We start from the raw sequence: 7,312 nt of genomic DNA, 5'->3' as shown, positions 1-7,312 counted from the left end.
TATGATACGTTGCTGTGCTGCTCGCTCTCCTCACCATGTTGAGCACCTCGAGTATAACCTTGCATTTGGATCACCGCTCTATAGATCTATTCTATTGAGACCTTCACCTTAATATGAAACTAACACATGGCATATGGATTTTGAATGCTTATGATTCAAGTTCCTGCCTTCTAAACATGTGCGCACATGTGCGCACACGATGAGACACACACATGAGCAAGCGTGTGTGGCGCATGAAAAGTAAGTACGTTTTATTTGACAATTTTTTAAAGCACACATAATACTGCTTCACAGAAGACAGACATTATGAAACAAAAAAAACGGCCGAGGATTAAAACACAACAAAGCCACAGGCTTATTTCCATTGTGGTCCTCTGGGGGAAAAGGGGGTGGGGGGGGGATGGCTGACAGGATTGTCAGGTGCCAATACAATACTTACGACTCACCATACATAAATACATACCTACATATAGCAATTAACATAAAATACAATATACATTCTCGCGCTGATACAGTGCTGATACAGTACCTACCTATTCTAAAAGAGTGGATGCCAACAATTTTTTAATTGCCCTCTTAAAACTGCTCTGTGCCTCAATAAGCTTCAGTGATGCCGGAACTTTGTTCCATTCAATAACAGAAAAGTATTCTTACCTACTAGAGTCCTATATTTAAAAAGTCTGATATTAGTTGTGCTGCCTCTGGTGGCATAGCTGTGGATGTCCCTAAAACCAAAACGGTTAAAGTAGTTGTAAAGATATTTGGGAACTGCATTGTGTATGATTTTATGGGTAAGTCCTAATTTAATTTGGATGATTCTTTTGCACACCAGATGTTTGTTTGCTGACCAATCAAAAGCCTCCTTTCACTATAAAACGAGTGGATAGGAGTGCTGCGTGGGTCCTTAGATAAATCAGTGTAGACAGCAAGGAGGTGCCCGTAGGAGTGCCGGATCAATTAGAAAATTATAAGTGTGTCTCCTTTTGTAAATTGAAAAACGAGTAGTAGTATCAAATGCCAAAGTTAAAAAAAAAGATATCCCAGGCACACTGGGGGGAAAAAGGCGTGGAAAAAAGTTAAAAAGCCTTTATTTTAGTCCATGGCTACAAACGTTAAAAACAGAGGAACAGACCGACGCGTTTAAGCTCAGAAGAGCGTTTGTCAGGATGTAAAGGTCAGTACAGGTTCCTGCTTCTCTCCTGCTAGGCTGGTAGGCCCCTGAAGATGTATGTGTAGACACTAAAACTGTGATCCTTTAGAAGCTGAGATCTTGTAAGAAATAGCTTTTATTATGACGTGAACTTGAAATTCCAACATACTTGGAGATGGATCCAATCAAATATGGAATGGCAACGCAATTATCAGTAAGTGGAAACAATTCGGTGCCTTTGTCAGGGACGTCCACATCCATTTGTAAGCTGGAATGACAAGAACTCGACCGAGTTCCCACTATTTATACCCTAGGCCTATTATGATGTCGCAGTAGGGCCTACTACGTCATAATGCAGCCGGACGAACGTTCTATGTTGTAGCTGAGTGATGACACTGATTCGCTACATCACTCACTGATCATAATTGCTTGAGTGACATCACTAATGACATCGAGTGCTCGAGGAGCATCAACCCTGATGAGGCTGTGGCCTATCGGAGCTGCCGTGCAGGCTGGAGTTCTGTCTGGAGACACTGGTGATGTGGTTCTTCTCGATGTGTGCCCCCTGACCCGTGGGTATTGAGACCGTTGGAGGAGTAATGAACAAGCTGATCCACCAGGAACAATGTGGTGCCCATCAAAAAAAGCCCAGATCTTTTCTACCGCCCCTGACAACCAGCCCACTGTCACCACCATCAAGGTCTATGAAGGTGAGCGTCCCCTGAGAAAAGGCAAACATCTGCTGGGCACATTTTGACCTGACTGGTATCCTCCTGTGACTTGTGGTGTACCCCAGATTGAGGTCACCTTCGAGATTGATGTCAACGGTATCCTGCATGTCACCGCTGAGGACAAGGGAACAGGCAACAAGGACAAGATCACAATCACCAACGACCAGAACCGACTGACTTCTGAGGAGATCGATCACATGGTGAATGATGATGCCGTTGAGGACAAGAAGCTGAAGGAACGCATTGATCCCTGCAACGAGTTGGAGAGCTACACCTACTCTCTGAAGAACGAGGTGGGCAACAAGGAGAAGCTTGGTGGAAAGCTGTACAACGAGGATAAGGAAGCCATCAAGAAGGCGCTGGAGGAGGAGAAGATTGAGTGGATCGAGTCCCACCAGGACACCGATCTGGAAGACTTCCAAGCCAAGAAGAAGGAGCTGGAGGAGGTGGTGCAGCCCCCATTGTCAGCAAGCTTTATGCAGGTGGACCCCCGTCCGAGGGGGTGGGGAAGGTGAGCAGGATGAGAAGGATGGGTTGTAGGCAGGTAGAGGTCAACTCAAGTTCTCGGTGTCGCCCCCCTTGCATCTCTGGTAGCGGCACTTCAATGAACATACTGTAATGGACAGATTGGACTCAAATTGTGAGAGGAAATTGTTGGGAAAGTGCGGCGATAAGCGACCCTGAATCTTTTGAATTGGAAATGAATAAACTATTTCAAAGTGTGCGAGGGTTCTCTTCACTCGAGGACAGAGAGATTCGTTGGCCCGGACTCGAGGCTTGCTCTAATGGGGTGGGTTGGTTGGGCCTCTGTGGGTTCAAGGGTTTGATGTGTTCACATGCGACGTGAAGTGATTTCATCTTTTCAATCTGGTCAGTGTAGAAAAGCCTTTCTACTGGAGACATTGAACTAAATGTTTGATACAGAAAAAGTGGTGGCAGTGTAATTAGGGGGAAGAGGACAAGGTTGAGTTAAGGGGAAAAGTTAGAAACGGCGATTAGAATTGAGCGTGTGAAGTAAAGCGAAGTGCGCAAATAGTAGTAATTATACTAGTAATTGAGCAATAGACCCTTTTCACGGGGGCCATTTTGTGTCGAAAATGCAGGGTAAACACAGGTGCAAGCAAAACACTAATGAGGGTTTCCAACTTCCATGATTGGAATTTGGAAACCCTCATTAGTGTTTTGCTTGCACCTGTGTTTATTCTGCCTTTTCGACAGAAAATGGCCCCTGTGAAAAGGGCCCATTGCTCGAATGACTTCACTGCATGGTGACATCATCACTAAGGTCACTGATGGCATCACAATTGCTCGAGTCACTGCTGATCATGATTGAGTGACATCACCAATTCTATACATAAGTGATTTAATCAGTGATTTATCCCTTAATGGTCGCATAAGAAAAAAGCAATGGGAAAAGTATTCCTTTGGATTTTGTATTTCCTCGGGGCGATAACTCTTTCCCTGCTGGCGTTGTTTAAAAAAGAAAAGTTGCCAGCCAGCGTCTTTGATCATTTTCACTCATCTTTCAAGACCCAGAGAATATTTTGTTCTCTGAATATGTGCACTGAATCAAAAGAAAGAAGAGAGACTCTACTTACATAGATCTATTTTTTTTATTCTAGCTTCATCCATTCTTTATCAACTGAATAAGTGGTTTTCATCAAAAGTGGCCGTTTTCAGACAGAAAGCTGAGAAAAATGCATTTTCGTAAATCATAGGACATGTTCAAGGATCCTAAACCGAATCGTCTTTCTTTCTTTCTTTCTTTCTTTCTTTCAGGGGGACATACGTATGAACAGAGAGACACACCCCGTCACCCCCTTATAGACGCCTCGGTAATGATGCGCGGGCTACCCAGAACCCACTGGGTCCCGCGGGACAATTGATGGGTGTGGGCGGGGCACAACGTGACAAAGCAGCATTATTTATTTTATTTATTTATTTTTCTGAAATTTTCCCCATTTTCTCCCGTAGACTAGCACCATGCTTCCTCTGACACATGCGCAGTTGCTTTTCACCTGACAGAGGGGAGCTTCACCGACAGGACGCAGCACGTGATCACGCTATTCCCACCAGCGGATCACGCTATTCCCACCAGTTCCCTTCGGCCCCGACCAGGCGCCCTGACCGTCATGGCCGTTTGAGAGCATATTGTTGTTTATTGTTGTTTATTGTTTAAAAGGATCCCCATTAGCTGCCGCCAAAGTGACAAGCTAGTCTTCCTGGGGTCCACAGAGAAAGACAACACAAAATACAAAACATAGCAATACACGAGATACATATGAAAACCACAATTCACTTAACAATGATAATCTAAGAGCAGTAAAACATTATAGACATCATTATATACATCATCAGAAATTTTTCAGAAAAAGTGGTAGGGGTAGGTATTCATTATTACATTCATACATTAGGTATTTCCACTCACAAACGTGAACAGTATTTGCTCACATATTTAAGTAGTGTGTTCTTAGATGGTACTTGAAAGATACCTTGCTATTTAAATTACGTATATTCTGGGGACAATTATTCCAGTGATTGATGGCACGATAAACAACTGTCCTCTTTAAAGCATTTGATTTTGGGTGTGGTAACATAATCTGTCCATCATCTGCTGACCTGGTGAAATGCATATGATGTAATTGAAACAAATGGGAAAGAATGAGAACCGTTTCTGTAGGCCTACCTGCTACCTGAGAGAGAGAGAGAGAGAGAGAGAGAGAGAGAGAGAGAGAGAGAGAGCTTTAAAAAACCCTGACCCGCGCATCACTACGCATCGCCCCCTAGTGTCCACCCCGTAAAAACCTCCTTCATAATGTGTCTAAATTCAAGAGCCAATCACAATTGACGTCCCCAAGCTATTACACACAAATCATAAGAAAATTGCAACTGGCCAATTACGTTTTGACTAACAGGAATATTAAAACGGGATAAAAATGTGTCTGCACAGTGGCAAAATGAACCATTACTTTTACCTTCTGGAGTTGCACAATAATAATATTGCAGCTGTGGACTTGTGCTCTGGGGTTGTTCTGATGAAGGACTTGGTGAGGTCATAATAAAGAGGGGATATATTTCTCAAATGATCACTATGCACATGCCTGATCAGTCTATGAGTCTCTTGTGCCTATAACTGCTGTAGAACCAACTTTTCAGATAGCGCGGCAGCATGGAGAAAGTTCTGTGGAAAGAGACATCTCTCTTGGGCTGTGCTACAAGGAGAATCAGCGATGATGCCTGCTAGCATTTTGAGCCAAAGCTCCAGGTGGTCTGAGTCGAGCTCCTCGGAAAGGTGAGGAGACTCCAGCTCCACTAGCAGCACCTGCTTGACATTTGGTCCATTAATGGTCTTCTCCCCTGACAGCCACTATCTTTAGCTCGTCTCCTGATCAGACCTCCTCTTCAGTTCAGTGTGTGAACCAAGAAGTCCACAATCTCAAAGAAACTCACACTGCAGGTCACTGCCACTGTGCTGCTGTGTGGTCTGTCGCCTCCGTCTCTGCTGTCTGCCGAGAACAGCAAGAAAGTCCTGCTGCTCACTCTGGAAGGGGAGGGGGGGGGGGGGGTTATAAGTAATAATAAGTTATATTACTGAGTTACTGCTAAAAGTAATAGATTACATGTAATATGTTACTGTTGTAATGAGTTACCCCCAACACTGATATCCAACGACGTTGAAACTGCCATTAAACAACACTGGCACATCATTGACGCTGACCCGGTTCTGAAGAACTCTTTTCCGAGTTCGCCTCGAGTCGTCTACAAACGTCCCCCCCCCCCCCCCCCCCAATCTGCGTAACATGCTGGTTAGGGCAGATCTTCCTGCTATACCACCAGTTTTGGGAGTAACTAGTTACTAAGTAACTTAACTACTTCTTGTAGTAACTAGTAATCTAACTAATTACTTTTCAAATTTAGTAACTCAGTTACAGTTACTAAAATAGTAACTGGGCTAGTTACTAGTTACTTTAGGACATGAAAATAACGGACAACTTCAGAGGACTATCCGGTTTCTGATCCTCAGACCTCGTCCAGGGAGAGAGCTGCAGCTACAGCCAGAGCCCCAGAGGCTCATGACCTTGATAGGCTATAAGTCTCCCCAAAAAGTGAATGTTCAATGCCACACTGTGGCACAGCAACACTAACATAATGTGTGCATTAATAACAATCGAAGCGAACTTTTAAAAGTAACGCAAAAGTTACTTTCCCTAGTAACTAATTACTTTGAAGTAACTAGTAACTTTAAAGTAATAAATTACTTTTTGAGAGAAGTAACTAGTAACTGTAACTAATTTTCAGTAACTTGCCCAACACTGCCTAGCACCCTCACATTTCTTGAGCTCCATCCCTTCTGGAAACCGTCCATGTGGCCGTTGCCAACAGTGTCATTTCACACAAAAGGTCAAGCGTTTAATCCACACACAGGGAGGGAATACAAGATTACAGCTGTTGTTATCTCATGTTCCACTGCTAATCTTATTTACATGCTGAAATGCCCGTGTGGTTTGGCATATGGCAAGACCACTAGACCTCTAAAGAAAATAGCTGAACACCGCAGCACGATTAGAAATAATGTAACGTCTAGTCCCGTGGCTGGACACCTTTCTACTGCAAATTGGTCCATCTGAGGAATGACTGCAGATCTATGACGGTGTAGCTGATGGTGGTTATATCGCTCGTTTGTTTGCTTGTTTTTAATCTGGATTGGGCTCCTGCATGTGTTTCATCTTGGATTTTGGCACAAGAGATGGTAACATCTTGTCCTGTGTATTAATGAATGAAAACACACAAACAAGTGGCTCCATTTTGTGTCAGGAGCGTTGTAAAATCCATCAACATATTGCAAGGTGGTTGAAAATTACTCCATTTCACGGACATCTGTTGTTCCCATCAGCACCGAGTGCATAAAATCTCTTTCATAGCAGGGGGTACAGTCTCTGCCTGCAGAGCGTGGACAAACTTGAATCACTTCATTTTGAATTGTGTCTTCCTAAGAGCCCATTCCCTTTCATTAGGGAGATCATAGTGCATTCAAGCATCATCTCATAGCATGCCAGTGCCATCTATCTATCTATCTATCTATCTATCTATCTATCTATCTATCTATCTATCTATCTATCTATCTATCTATCTGTCTGTCTGTCTATCTATCTATCTATCTATCTACTGTATCTATCTATCTATCTGTCTATCTGTCTATCTATCTATCTACTGTATCTATCTATCTATCTATCTATCTGTCTATCTATCGATCTATCGATCTATCGATCTATCTATCTATCTATCTATCTACTGTATCTAGGGGGCACGGTGGCTCAGTGGTAGAGCTGTCGCCTCGCAGTCAGAAGGTCCTGAGTTCGATTCTCGCCTGGGACACTGTGGGCGCTGTGGTTGTGTTCCCCCCCATATCCTCAGTGCCTACTGCCCAGGT

General features: G+C 43.6%; 1 pseudogene across 1 annotated transcript; it reads left to right on the top strand.

The window, feature by feature from the left end:
* Positions 1-1,775: 1,775 nt before the first annotated feature.
* On the top strand, positions 1,776-2,396 carry LOC310799580 (endoplasmic reticulum chaperone BiP pseudogene; annotated as a pseudogene). The gene is made up of 2 exons: positions 1,776-1,850; positions 1,947-2,396. The product of its transcript is annotated as an endoplasmic reticulum chaperone BiP pseudogene (transcript).
* The last annotated feature ends 4,916 nt before the right edge of the window (positions 2,397-7,312 follow it).

The sequence above is a fragment of the Poromitra crassiceps genome (assembly GCF_964638095.1).
Source record: "Poromitra crassiceps genome assembly, chromosome: 28".
NCBI classification, from domain to species: Eukaryota; Metazoa; Chordata; class Actinopteri; order Beryciformes; family Melamphaidae; genus Poromitra; species Poromitra crassiceps.
The sequence above is the reverse complement of the archived record's forward strand: the minus strand, read 5'-3'. Positions and strand labels throughout refer to the sequence as shown.